Genomic DNA, 13,735 nt, shown 5'->3' with positions numbered 1-13,735 from the left:
CTGCAGAGGTTACTTATTTGCCTCCAAGTGCAATCCAAGGTGTTGACTTGGGACTTTAAGGGCCCCTTCCCCTTTCCCTCCACCTTAGGTACCTGGAGATGCCAATACTTTGAGCTCAGTAGCAACCACGCTGTTCCCAACTCAGGAGGGCAGGGCACTGGGAGCTGGATGTTTTTCTCTTGAAAGACTTTGGCCTCTGGAATTTCCTGCCTGTCCCAGTCTGCCAGAGCCCCACCTTACTGACCTTCAAGGACTCATGAAAGACTTGTTTTCAATATAACCTGATGTTCTGGAAGAGACCTTAAGACCATAAATTTTTAAAAGACAGCTTAAAGCAACTGAAGCCATTACCATAGCTCATGTTCTTCCGGGTTATAATGATTTAATTTTGGTGCTTGCTTCCTATAGCTATTTCAGATAGGGTATGAAAAAAAACATACTGATAAGTGTCTATGCTTAGTGATGAGTAAGTGGGAATGCCTACCTGCATGTGAAGATATTTAGATTCTAAAAATACAAAATTATCTGACAGATTAATGCTCCTTCTCAGCTGGAACCTCAGGCACACCGGTACCTGCAATAACCCTAAATTCCAAGATAGGTAGTAGACACACCTGCTCCTTTAGGAAGCTTTAAGATGCTGTGCATGTGTGTTTGTCAAATCTCAAACCCACCGTGGAGAGCGGCACTGGCTTTGGCTGGGCGCTAAGATATTTAGTCTGGATGATTACGCCAGGACATTAACAGATGCTGGCTTAATTATTGATGGAGTCAGTGTCAATCTGAGAAGAGAACCAAAGAACAGTATTTTAAAATCATCTGGTCAAAAAAATCTCTGCTGTATAACGCAGCCCTCGGCTTGTCATTTATTACTCTGAACTTCTCCAGCCAAAGAAGTAATCTCAGAAAACTGCTCTTCTAAATTATTTTTCCCTTCCCCTTAAATGTCTTCTTTCCAAGTGCTCTCCCTTTCAGAACCCAGCACCCTGGGTCGGTGTGCAGTGTTTTCAGAAGATGCCCTACATGGGGGTCACCGATGACATCTTTTAGTTTTGCAAACTTAAACACGGAAAAGAAACCCGGAGGAGCCGGAGCCCCCACCCTCCAGCCTTCCAGATCCGCGGCGAGGCTGCGATGCCTTCAGCGCTGCGGGCCTCCCCGACACCGCCAAAAATGCCCAGGCTCTCGGTGTGGTCTTCGAGCCGAGAGCCGGTCAAAGAGGAAAAACAAATAGTTGGTCTGACGGTCTCCAAGAAGAGAGTTTCACTCTGGCTTGACCAATATTTGAAAGATCCGCCCCACCGCGCCGCTTGGCATCCCGGGTTCGGGACCTCTGCCGTTGCCAAGAATCTTTTAGGGACCGGAGCCCCGAGGACGAGGACCGCGAGGAACCCCCCGGGCGGCCGGAGCCTCCTCTCCCTCGCCGTGCGCGCACGCCTGGAAAGGCGGGATTTAAGGGCGGCGATGCTGCGGGAGACTCTGCAGTGGCAACGAGCCCCCGAGCGGTCCCGCCTCATTCGCCCCAGTGTGTGTGCCTCGCAGGTCCCTGCCTGGTAAACCGGCACCAGCCTCGGCGCGCGGGAGTGGCGTTGGCGTGTCCAAACCCCGGGGCGCTCGGCCAGGCCGGCGGGCCCGGCGGGCTCCGGGCACACCCCTCACCTGGGCGAGGCAGGGCGCGCAGGCGCTCAGCTCTGGGGCCGCGGCCGGGAGCCTCAGCCCCGCGCCCGCAAGAGTTGACAGTTCCGGGGCCGAGCTGTCGCCGGCGCAGCCGCCGCGGCCCCCGCCCGCCCGGGCTGCAGCCGATCGCCGGAGAGCGTCTGCGCCAAGCCCAGCGCAGCCCCGGCGGGACGCCGCAGCCGCCCGAGCGCGAGCCCCACGGCCCGGCCGGAGGAGCCGCTGCCCCGCGCGCCGAGGTAAGCTCCGGGCGCCCAGCCCGGCCCGGCCCGTCGCCTCCGACCCGGGCGCTGCCTGCCCGCCCGGCCCCCGCCCGCCTCCGCGGGGCGAGGAATGGCCCGGAGCCCCCTCCCCAGAGAGTTTGCACTTTGTCCGGCGGTCCCACTTGTAGAGGACGCCGCCCAGCCGCCGCCCGCCCGGGCTGTGCGGCGAGGCTCCGTGAGCCCTGGAGTTAGGAATAGGTCGTGGCAACCAGAGGAGTGGAGGAGTCCCCAGCGTGGGCTCCTGGGCTCGGATTCCCGAGCCCGGAGGGGAGAATGGAGAAGGGGAGAGGACAAAGAGAGTGCCCCTCTGTGGTTAGCCGCAGTGCCTCCGCCTCCTGGGCTGGGAAGTTTGAGGCTGGACGTCTCTGTGTTCCTTACAGAGAAATGGGTAGGTTGGGGTCGAAAGTGTGGGAGGAAGATAGTAGTCGAAGCTTGGGGTCCCCGGAGAGTTCTGCAGCTGAATGAAGGTGAAGCAGGGGCGGTGAGGCAGAAAGAAGGTCCCCAAAGTTTGCGCTTGCTGGGAGCCCTAAGGGGGTGCCTCGGCTACCAAGCGGTGGGTGAAGGTGTCGGCGCAGGATGTGAGGACACTGTGGGACTGCGGAAGGGACGAGGAGAAGGGGAGCGGGAGGACCATCTGCTTCGCCACTGTTATTTGCGGGGGCCCGTGGGGAGAAGGGAGAGCTGACAGGACAACGCTTCCCCGAATGCTTCCCCAGGCTCTGGAGGACAAACAGTTTTTATGGTGAACCTGGATGGGGAGTGTTGTGGTCCTTCAAGGAAAGCACATTGCCATCAAGCCCCCCGCCCCCATGAGTACAAAATAAACACAGTTTTGGAATGCTCTCAAAGTTCTTGGATTAGGGAACATCGTCTTCATTTTCATACAGAGATGTGGTTTGCAGTTTTTGGTTTTTGCTTTGCTTAGGAGCGTCACACCAAGGTGAATGCAAACTTTGTTAAGATGTAGCGAAAGATGCTCAAAGAAAAGAAATAAAATGTGTGTTCCAGGGTCCAGCCTAAAGCTTGGAAACTGGCAGCTTCCGAACAATGCGTAAAGGTTAGGAAATGCATTTATCAAATTAAAAAGACGCCTTTTCATGAAGTCAGTAAGCTACATCTTAGATAAAGTTATTTCGGGGCCTGATTTCACGGGTTTTCAGAGAGTCCTTTCATCTTATTTTGATACCATATGTGAATTAAGAATTTGCCACCCCTTTCCCTGTAATAAATACATGCCCTTAGAACGCCAATTCTACAAGTTCTGTTGTTACTTGAGGTTTTTAAGGTGGAAAAATTGTTCATTTGGTCAAAGTGTTGATTGTAGTTCAGGTTCTATATTCTTATTAATCAAATATTTGTGGCTTTATAATTTACGCTGCTACTCATCTCGGAAACTGATTTGAGCAAGCTTGGGATGAAAACCACAAATCAAATAGCTATGCTTGTAGATCTTGGCCTTTCTTGGATGGATTCGTAGTAAAATGCTTTTGAGAAGGTGAATTCTCCTAACAAAGGAAAAATTACCGTCCTTTCTGGAATCATCCTAGTGACATAAATGTCTTGCAGTATAGTTCCTTATGTACTTCATTTGCACTATAATATTTTACATTACATCAGTAATGATCTCTTTATAGAAGTTTAATGACCGCTAAGTAGCATCTATAGTAAAGAAAACAATGTTGATATTTTACCAACATACAGATTCACAGAGCAAAAAGAGCACAGTGAACTTAATGTATCCTCTTGAACTGAGGCAGAAAGGAAACCAAGGAAGGTGTCTCCTCTCCAGTCAAACCAGAGAAGAAACTGCCATTAATACTTGTCACACAAACGTGGCCAATTAGTGAGACCTGTCAGCATCTGGAGGATAACTTTACGAAGTCTAACCATTATTTGAGGCTCTATCAATGTATATCAGATGTCCTCAGCATTTTCTTTTTCAGACTAGTGACCTGGCTCAGAAAAAAAATCCTGCAAAACAAACACAGTTCCCAAAGGTGAATGTTTACATAAAATAAGGCTGTATGGAGCTTCCCCCATGGAAGACACAAGAATCTTAAACCCTTGGACACCCTCTCCCATTAGATTTTTTTTTCCAGCTGAGTTTGAAGATACCATTGCTTGATTTTTAACAGCAACAATTTATGTTTAAAAGAACAAGCAGTTACTTTATATCTCACAGGAGTGACTGCTTCATTTGTGAGAATCTTTGCTCATAGAAATAAAGAGCAAAATAGGCTTATGCTGCTCCTATAAGATCTGATGTCTTCGAAGATCTAAAGAACAATGAGCGTGTTTGTCCCAATTTCCCACTGCTTTTTATTTGCTTCTGGGTTTTTCTTGTGACGCCCCTCCTCCACTATCTCCCTGTCTCTATTTGGCCACCTACCCCACTCCTGTCTGTTTCCCATGTCTCAATATGGTCTTTTTATCCTACCACTTTTTTTTTTATTCTGCAGATTTCTCTTGAGGCTCTTTGCTTTATAGATGATCTCCTTTTTGCTCTTTTGCATGTTATTTTTTATCAGTGGTGTCCTTTTATTATTGCTAGATTATTTTCCTAAAATGACATTCGTATCTCTACTTTTCCTCCTAGATTTCATATTGACATTTTAACCACCTACAAGATGGCTTTATATTACTCTTAGGTGCTTCAAGTCTAACAGATCTAAACTCGAATCAACAGCTTTCTCCTTATGTGAACAGAGGTGATTCTGTCAGTTTCTGTATTTCTCCCAGTCACCCAGGCCCTCCCAATATATCTGCTTTCCACATGTAATTCACAGATAAGTCTCACAGACTCCATCTCCACGATGCCTCATGTTGCCTGCTTCTCCACTTTTTTATTCCCATGGTGACTGTTCAGACTTTTTCTCTCTTTTCAGAGGCTACTGTGATGTCTTCCTGACTAGTTTCCTGTCTCAAGTCTCCCGCATTTACAATCCCATTTTATACTTGGTTTGCAGAATAAGCTTCTTAAAGCAGAGCCAAGCCCAGTCACTGGCTAATAAACGTTTCCCCAGTGCCCTACCAAATTACGTACAGACCTCTCCTCGGACATTTAAGACCCTTTCAGTCCAGCCCCGAAGTAACTCCGCATTTTTCACTTTGATCTCATAGATAGATTGATTCACTCATTTATTAATTTATTCAGAGAACATTTGTCTGCTATATGCCAGGCACAGCTGTAGGTAATAATTTTAGAAGCACCTATGCATTGGCTCAGTATGTTTCAAATTTTATTTCTCAGTGGTGAAATCCACCATTAAGATATAATCTTACGTGGTGGAAATGGGGCCCCAGCAATGCCATCGGCCTCCCCTTCCTACCCTTAGCAGTCTCTGAGGCGTCATTGCAGAGTCATGAGTCGCCTTGAAACAATTCAAAAACCACTGCTCTAGGCTGAAGGCAGTGTTCCCTCAACACACAGCAGGCCTCTGAGTTCTGCATCTTTGCTTGCTTATGCTGTTCCCTCTGCCTGGAACAGGCCCTCCCACTTCGCCATAACCACTTCCACCTGTCAGAGCTGGTGCACTTGCTGCAAGCTTCCTGATCTCCTCTGAGCTCAGCTTTTGCTCCTCCAAACCCTGTCACATTTTGCTTGACCTCCTCTTGGAGCACAAGGCATCCTCTTCCTCATACATATGTGATTTCCACATTTTTCCCTACAGGCACCGCGCCAACCATGCCTAATGTCAGGCCTTCATTTCATCAAATACCCAGCTCAGGGCCTGGCATATCATGGGGCACCAACAAATAATTTAATTAGGCTGAATTCTACTTCATTTTGTAGTCCCAGCTTCCACCCGCAATAGCTGGGTTTTTTGTAACCCTGCAATTCGGTTCCTACAGTAGAGCCAGGGCTCCTCAAACTTGAAAAAGGATCTAAATCATGAGACCTTGTTAAAATGCAGCTTCTGGTTTGGCGGGTTGGGGACGGCCCAAGATCTTGCATTTCCAACAAGTTCCCAGGTCATTTGAAATAGCTGATACTCGAAGTAGCAAGGTAGTAGATGGTACTTCACCTCTGGCAGTTTGAAAGTTTCTGGCAGCCCCTGCCTCTCTACCAGGTGATTTTCCTACAGTTAATGTTTGCTTTAATATTACTTTCTCTTTTGCAAGTAGTTTAGGCCTGGACATGCTTCCCAAAGCTGAGGGGAAGGGGTGGTTATTCCCTTGCATTTTCCCCTTATTTTGCTGATGCAGTATTGCAATGGGCCAGTTCTGTAGCTTTATCTATTCCTTCTCATTTTCCTGTTATTTTCAGATTGTGGCTCTTCTCCTTTCTCGTTCTGCTATGACTTTTTTCCTTTCTTTTGCTCTCTCTGGTTCTTGCAGTTCTCTTCCGATGCCTTATGCCTTGGCTGACTCCTGCCCCAACTGTTTTCCTACTGCTTCCAAATTTTTCCTAGGAAAGGAGCACTGAAATAGGGCGCAGGAGACTCCAGCTCTCCTTCTGCCTTTACTGCTAGCAGGAGATGTCGGGCAAAGCTGCTTCTTTTCTGGGCTTGCCACTTCTAGATGGAGGATGTAGGTCACACAACATGCTGGGTCTACTCCCGCAGTAAGGCACCCAGTGGGATGCTCACCTGGGGTGGAAGGAAGGAGCAGGCTGGGGGAGGAGACAGGCCTCGGCTGGCGACACTGGTGGGGGTGGATGCCCCCATTCAGTGTTTCCGTTCTAATAAGCAATTTGAACTTTTGTTGTTCTCACACTACTCGGAGAAAGAGTCATATGTATGTTTTTTAATTAAAAAAAATTTTTTTTGAGGAAGATTAGCCCTGAGCTAACATCTACCACCAATCTTCCTCTTTCCTGCTGAGGAAGACTGGCCCTGAGCTAACATCTGTGGCCATCTTCCTCTGCTTTATATGTGGGATGCCTACTACAGCATGGCTTGACAAGCGGTGCCTATGTCTGCACCCGGGATCCGAACCGGCAAACCCCGGGCCGCAGAAGTGGAACATGCAAACTTAATCGCTGCACCACCAGGCCAGCCCCAAGAGTCATATTTTTTTATGAAAACACCTGTTCCTTGGCATTTGTTAATCCAGTTGTTTTCAACCCTGAATTTATGCTAAAATCACTTCAGGAGATTTTTAAAAATATATAGTGCCATTCTTGGCTCATCTGGAAGTCATGATGTAATTTATCAGTAGTTTTAAATTCTCCCCAAGTGATTCTAATTTCCAGGCTAGGTGGAGAACTGCAGTACCTGGTCTGTAAATGCCATGTGGGGTGCTGGTTAAGAACATAGCATTGTGCTGAGTCAAACCCTGACTTTGCTGCTCAGCAGCTTTGAGAACTTGGGAAGGTTGCTTAACTCTTTGGATCTCCATTTCTTCATCTGTGAAATGGGTTGACTTGGTTGTTGTGAGGAATATGTGAGAGCCAGCAGTGGAGAAGTGTGCACAGTGTGGTTGTTCAAGAAACAGTGGCAGTTGTTTATCATGACAATCCTCCTATTACAATTTCTACCCCCTGGATCACTTACGGATTATCTTGCCTCAGCAGAGTTAACACTCTCCTCACCCTCTGTTCGGCTTAAAGATGTTCAGCACAGTATCATCAGCTTGAAAAGAAATTTATGATTATATTTTTCAAAAGTCAAGGAAAAAAGACAGCAAATAACATATATATTAATAAAAACCAATCACCCTTTTATTTTTGATTCATTTGGTGCCACATCAACTCTATGATGTCGTAAGTAGCAGAGATGGATTAGAATGCATATAAACTGATACAAAAAGATGACCAGGATTTCTTACCTACCTCATGAAAGATGACTTAGGTTTTTAATGAAGACAATTCTATCATCAACAAATAGAAAGGATTAAAATTCATGGGTCTAAGAGACATTTTATTTTGGAAATAAATATGAATGTGCTAAGCATTTACATTTCTGAGTTTATAATGGGAAATGGAATTTAAAAATGAAAAAGCACACACAGAGACATATCCTGTCCTATGCAAGCTAAATGTAAATCAACTTTTTCTTCTCTTTTGGGCTGAGATTCTAGAATAGCCATTATTCTGTTATGCTATCATTCTATCAGCAAAGCAAAGTTTGGATGAATGGACATAACCAGTATTAACTGAGGGCCCACATCCCTTTTTTTTTTTTTCCTATACACATCTGAAAATAAATAAAAGGGGTGCTCAGTCATTCCAGTGGGCCTGGCGTAGGACCCAACCATGCTTATCATGGGTTTCTGTGCTGATGGCCTTCGCGTGTGAAAGAATTGCAAGTGGGCACTCTTTCTCACCTTTTTCTCTTGGAATAAATATTTCATTTCTGCATTATTTACTTTTTGATCAGAAAGGGTATTTTTCCATTATATCTTTGCTAATGTTTATTTTCCATATTGTGATGTGTACTCTTTTAAGGCAGTTAAGAAGATACTATGAAACTTTAAAAAAGAACTTTTGAGCTACACTAAGAAAAGGCCCATTGTGAGAGATGAGTAGCTAGTTCTTCTAAATCTTTGATTTAAAATACTCGTGTTAAGAGTGTATGAAATTCTGCAGGGAGCCGTGATTTTTGACGTGTCCTCGTTAAAGTGGTCAGTCTGATGGTTACTGGATTATGTAAGGTTTTCAGAGTCCAGAGGCCTGGACTCGTGGTCAGCTTATTCTGGTTGCAAACTGGGATTCAGATTCTAATTCATCTCAGGCTTAATAGATTGCTATTTTTGTGAAATATCAGTTAGGGAGAAAGAAATGACTACTATTCACTCAAGGAAAATCATTGTGTCTTTGGGGTTAAAAGGGATCTTTGTGCAAAATCCTCATTGATAAATTAGAAAAATGAAACCCAGAGAATTTGAAATTTGAGTCTAGGCAAGTTAAACATTACAAGTAAAGAGTAGAGACCTTCTACTGCTATTAACACTAGAATTTAAACTTTACATAGAAATTGGATGGACCCTCTGATGTCCTTAGATTTGATACTTTAGAGGTGGGAAAATTTTTCCTCATAGACCTGGGGAGAGGTATTACCTTATATGTTATGAAAAAATGTAATGCTGAGAATAAGAGTACAAAGCATAAAATGCCATTGTATGTAAATAAACATAGCTGTATATAAGCACAGGCATTTTGATTTTACATGTGTGAAATATTCATATATATATATATTTTTTTTTTTTGAGGAAGATTAACCCTGAACTAACATGTGCCACCAATCCTCCTCTTTTTGCTGAGGAAGACTGGCCCTGAGCTAACATCCGTGCCCATCTTCCTCTCCTTTATGTATGGGATGCCTGCCACAGCATGGCTTGACAAGTAATGCGTAGGTCCACACCTGGGATCCGAACTGGCGAACCCCAGGCCACCGTAGCAGAACGTGTGAACTTAACCGCTGGCCCACAAGGCCAGCCCCTGAAATATTTATATTTTAGTAAATTGGTCATTGTACATGGTCTTAAATAATTTCTGGAAATGATGGTGAATAAATGCATCTCATGCCCTGCATGTGTTGCTCTATTGAAGATGGGAAGTGGTACAGCCTAATGGTTGATTTCCTATTCCAGAGTCAGACTTTGTGAAGGCAAATTCCAGCTCTTCTACTTGTTAGCTGTGTGTCTTTGACCAAGTTACTCAATCTCTCTGTGCCTTAGTTTCCCAAGTCTAAGAGACAATGAGAGAACGATTCATAGGATTTTCAGGTAAAATGACTTAATACACATACTTAGCAAAGTTCTTGGTACCTACAGTACTAATAAATTTAGCCATTGTCATACGTTATACAGGTTAATAATTAATACCAAATACCTGATTTCTTTGCCAAGAGAACTTTTGCAACTCTGACTTTTGAACCTTCAGCTTGAAACTTACTTTGTACTTTTCAGTTATGTATTTTTATTTTCTCATCTACCTTTCCTTGTTTACTTTAGGAGAACAATAAAGTGAAAGGGAAAATAGAGGTGTGGAATTGTAAGCATTACAAGGACTCTTGAAAATTTGTAACCATGTGTAGCACAGACAAATTTTTAATAACAAAATATGTAACTTAGGCTCTAGGATTTTGGGGAAGACCAAGTGGCTTCCCATGTATCTCCTGCGTGAATGTGCTTTATGAACTCGGTATACATGTGTGAACCTGCGATGTCTGGAAGCTACCCAAATCAGAAAGCAATCCGGGTATAGCAACAGCTTATGTGACCAGGGCCCATGTAACCAGGGCCGACTCATTCAAGGACGGCCTCTTCTCAGGCAGCTGAATTAGAGTTGAATAGTCACCTTGATCCTCCTGGGTTCACGGGCATTTGATTTAACACCTGAATTGCATTCTCTACGTTGGAATTTAGACTACAAAATAATTAGCCAGAAAAAGACATAGTTGATTAGCTACATGCAATAGTACCACAGAGTTTAAGTCCAGATATACCTAATTACTACATGTATCGTTCTTAATGGTCAATCTCACTTCTAGAGGAGTAAAATCATCAAGACTCAGAATGTGGGGGTTAAAATCTTAGTCTTGTTCCTCTTTGCGTGCCCTTCTCCTTGTGTCCCATGCACATAGTCACCAGGCTGGTCCTAAAAACGTCTCTGGTACAGTGATTCTTGGACTTCAGCATGTAAAAGAATCCCCAGAGAGTGAGCAAAAAACTCAGATTTCTGGAATTCACCCTTGAAGTTTCTAACACCAGGTCTGAGGTAGGACCCAGTAATCTAAATATTTTATCTAAAATTTTATAAAGTATCCCAACTGAGTCACAGACCACACTTGGAAATTAGCACTAGCTCTCTAGAGTGGCACTAGCTCTCAACTCAGGGTGCATATCAGAATTACCGTAAAAGTTCAGTAAAACAGGCCAAGCTCAGTTCCTCCGTGCCACATTAACCACAGGACACTCCCTCTTTAAGCTGCTCTGAGTCACCCGTGTGGAGCCCGACGTGAGAATTCTAGAGAACCAGGCTGTCTTCTCTCATTGACAACCCACTGGCCCTTACCCACAGGTTTTAGTCCACCATGGTTCTCCATGACAGTGTGAACCACTGGCCGTCTGCCTCTGTATCCTTGTAAGCTCACTTGTGATGTTCGGATTCCAGGACCCAAACCTAACCCTGTAAAATCCAAAAGGAAGTGGCAGGAGGTGACGTCTTGGCTCCCCAGATGATGATTATGCCCTGATGAAGTTCTCTAGCCAGAGCTCTGTGGAGCTTCGCCTTTGTCTGCATGACTCACAGCTTCAGACAGGCCCAGTGGTTGTGGGAACCACATCGCCCGTAGTGGCCGTACGGCCGGTACGGAGACCACCATGACTGCTGAATGTCAGCAGTGTCTCTTCCCTCTCACGTCTCCAGGCTTCTCCTTTCTCTGCATCCCGGGAACAGCCATTTCTCCTGTCCTTGTGGTTTTTTGGTGGGAAACACAGGCTCCTTTCTCTCTTGTTTCTTCCCATCTTCCTTTTCCACAGCTGCCAAGCAGAGACCCAAATGACTGTGCCACATGTACAGATGTGATGGCGGACATTCAAATGCTGCTGTCCTGGCAGAGAGACCCCGTTAAGCCCTTTCACATCCTTGAAGTCCTCCTTGCCTCCCTGTGTATAGCTTACATAAGCAAGGTTTAAATTTGTCAGGAATTTCACAGATTCTCAGATCTGTTGTCTTCCTCATATTGCATTGGAAAAGGAATAGTATGTACTCTTGGCTGGTGTGAGGAAAAGGCCACTTGATCTTTAGAAATATTTGATTTCTTGAAATTGTGTTTCTGAATTATGGAGAACTACAGCAAGAAAAATTGTTTACTGTGTATGTGTGACGGTTCTAAGTGTTCAGGGTTTGTACTTCAAAAGACTTTTGAAAATGCAAATTATAGGATGTTTTAGTGTTGCTATATAAAATAATGAACAAAAAACATTAGAAATGATTATTATATTATGAACAACTCTATCACTGATTATTTTAAAATCCAGCAATAGTGTTCTACCTTGATCAATAGTGTTCTACCTTGTTAGATCACCCTTTGTTATCTATAAGACCTCAGAGAGTGATTGAGGGTAAGGTGGCATAAAAGTCAATAGTTTAGCGTCTCCTCATTGCGAGGTCGTGTCGGGATGGAACCCTGCATTCAGCCTGATTCAGCCCTCCTAGAAGTCAACTTCTTTCCTCAACTATAAGAAAGGCTTACTGACAACTGAAAGAGCAGGGGTTGGTGAAGGTAAGTGATTAGCAAAAAGATAGACCTCCCTGGAAAATGATATCACCAATCAAATTAGATGTGAGAGGGAATTATGCATATAGGACAGAGCAGTGTCAGACCTTACGGATCTTCCCAAGAGATAATTACTGGTCACAGGGCAAGTTTATTTTCTAACACTATGGAAAAAAATTGAAAAGGCAACATCTGAACTGTTCCATTGGGCTAATAACGGTGCTTGTTTGAGAGGCCCTCCATGGGATGGATTTTCAATAGTCTCTGGGGCCTGTGCTTAGTTGGGAAGGTCATACCGCTCCAAAGGCCTCTCAGACTAGCCCACTTCTTTGCTTCTGTCAAGCCTTATTATGAGAAAGTGCGCACTAGGAGCATGATTTCAGCACTGGTTGAAGCCACTCTAAACAGCCGGGCATGAAAAAAGACACAAAACAGAATCATTGTGAATCTCCCCAACCCCTGGAGCCATTGCTTAACCACCTTTTGCAACAGGTCGAGGCATGTGTCTCGCCTTCTGGTGTCAGATAAGACAGCTTTGAACAGACATGGCTACTGCCTGCAAACACTTGAAGGGATGACGTGTGGACAGAGAAGCGGATTCGTTTTGCTGAAGTTCCAGCAGGCACCGCCAGATTCAGTGGGTGGGATTGGAGGGAGGCAGCTCAATATGAGAGAGGACTTTCTAACAATTTGAACTATCCGATAATGGCCTTGAAGTTTCATGCTTGCTCCAGGTGAAAGTATGTGACAGATAAGAGGATCAGCCACCAGGACCAACATAGAAGGAAGTCTGACGTTGAGTGGGAGCTCGACTGGGCTGATCAATACAATCTGTCTTCTTCTTGGCATTATTGATTAAATAATTTGAAGGGTGACTGTAGGCAGGGGAGGGGGACAGATAAGAAAAAAGTTAGGTGAAGAGGTGTCCTAGACTCCTTACAAGATGGAAGAACAATGACTTCATCTTTTTTTCCTCAGCTTTTTAAGCACATTACACTTATTGAGCAACTACTATGTGGCAGAACATCGTCTCATTTAACAGCCAAAAAGCACAAAGCCCAGTCCATTCCCTCTTAGACAAAATTCTTCAGGTGTTTTCCTGCATCATCAATGACTTCCCACAGGCTGCCCAACGTCCCCCTCATACCTGAGTGAAACTCCCTGATAATCTTTGCTTTGTCTATCACTTTATCTGTTTCCCTTATGGTGCTTGCAGTATTAGATCATAATGATGTGTTTGTAATGATTGTATTGATTTTTCTCGCCAGACTGTAAGCTTTTTGAGAGCAGACCCCTTGATTCACTCATCTATTTAATGACTATTTGAATATCTGGCAAATAATGAAAGCTGCTGTTTGTGGCTGAATATGTGGTTGCCCTCCCATCACACTCCTACCTCAAAAGGAGTCCCTGGAATGGCTTTTTCCTCATGTTAAGGAACTAAAAGGAAAAATACTAGAATATTCTTTCTCCTACTGATCCTACCTTTCCAGTCCTGATCGCATCCTAATTACATTTGCCATTCATTCTATTTCAGGGGAAGGGGGGAAGGTAGTGAAGAGAATGAGAAAAAAAAAATCCTTGAAATTAGAAAAGGGAAAACTACCTCTCGTGTAACTCGTTCATCAACCT

The 13,735-nt window shown here is 44.6% G+C and overlaps 1 protein-coding gene across 3 annotated transcripts in view; it reads left to right on the top strand.

The window, feature by feature from the left end:
* Positions 1-1,366: 1,366 nt before the first annotated feature.
* Positions 1,367-13,735, top strand: part of ZNF385B (zinc finger protein 385B) — a 385,907-nt gene continuing 373,538 nt past the window's right edge. The window contains exon 1 of one of the 3 annotated variants that reach the window (XM_046659661.1): positions 1,367-1,913. The gene's annotated coding sequence lies outside the window, so the exon portion shown is untranslated. The remainder of the gene's footprint in view (positions 1,914-13,735) is intronic. The other 2 variants (XM_046659659.1, XM_046659662.1) reach the window with 2 other exon arrangements.

Source organism: Equus quagga, chromosome 4 (assembly GCF_021613505.1).
Source record: "Equus quagga isolate Etosha38 chromosome 4, UCLA_HA_Equagga_1.0, whole genome shotgun sequence".
In the NCBI taxonomy this organism is placed as follows: Eukaryota; Metazoa; Chordata; class Mammalia; order Perissodactyla; family Equidae; genus Equus; species Equus quagga.
Note: the sequence above shows the minus strand (reverse complement) of the source record. Positions and strands in the feature narration are given on the sequence as shown.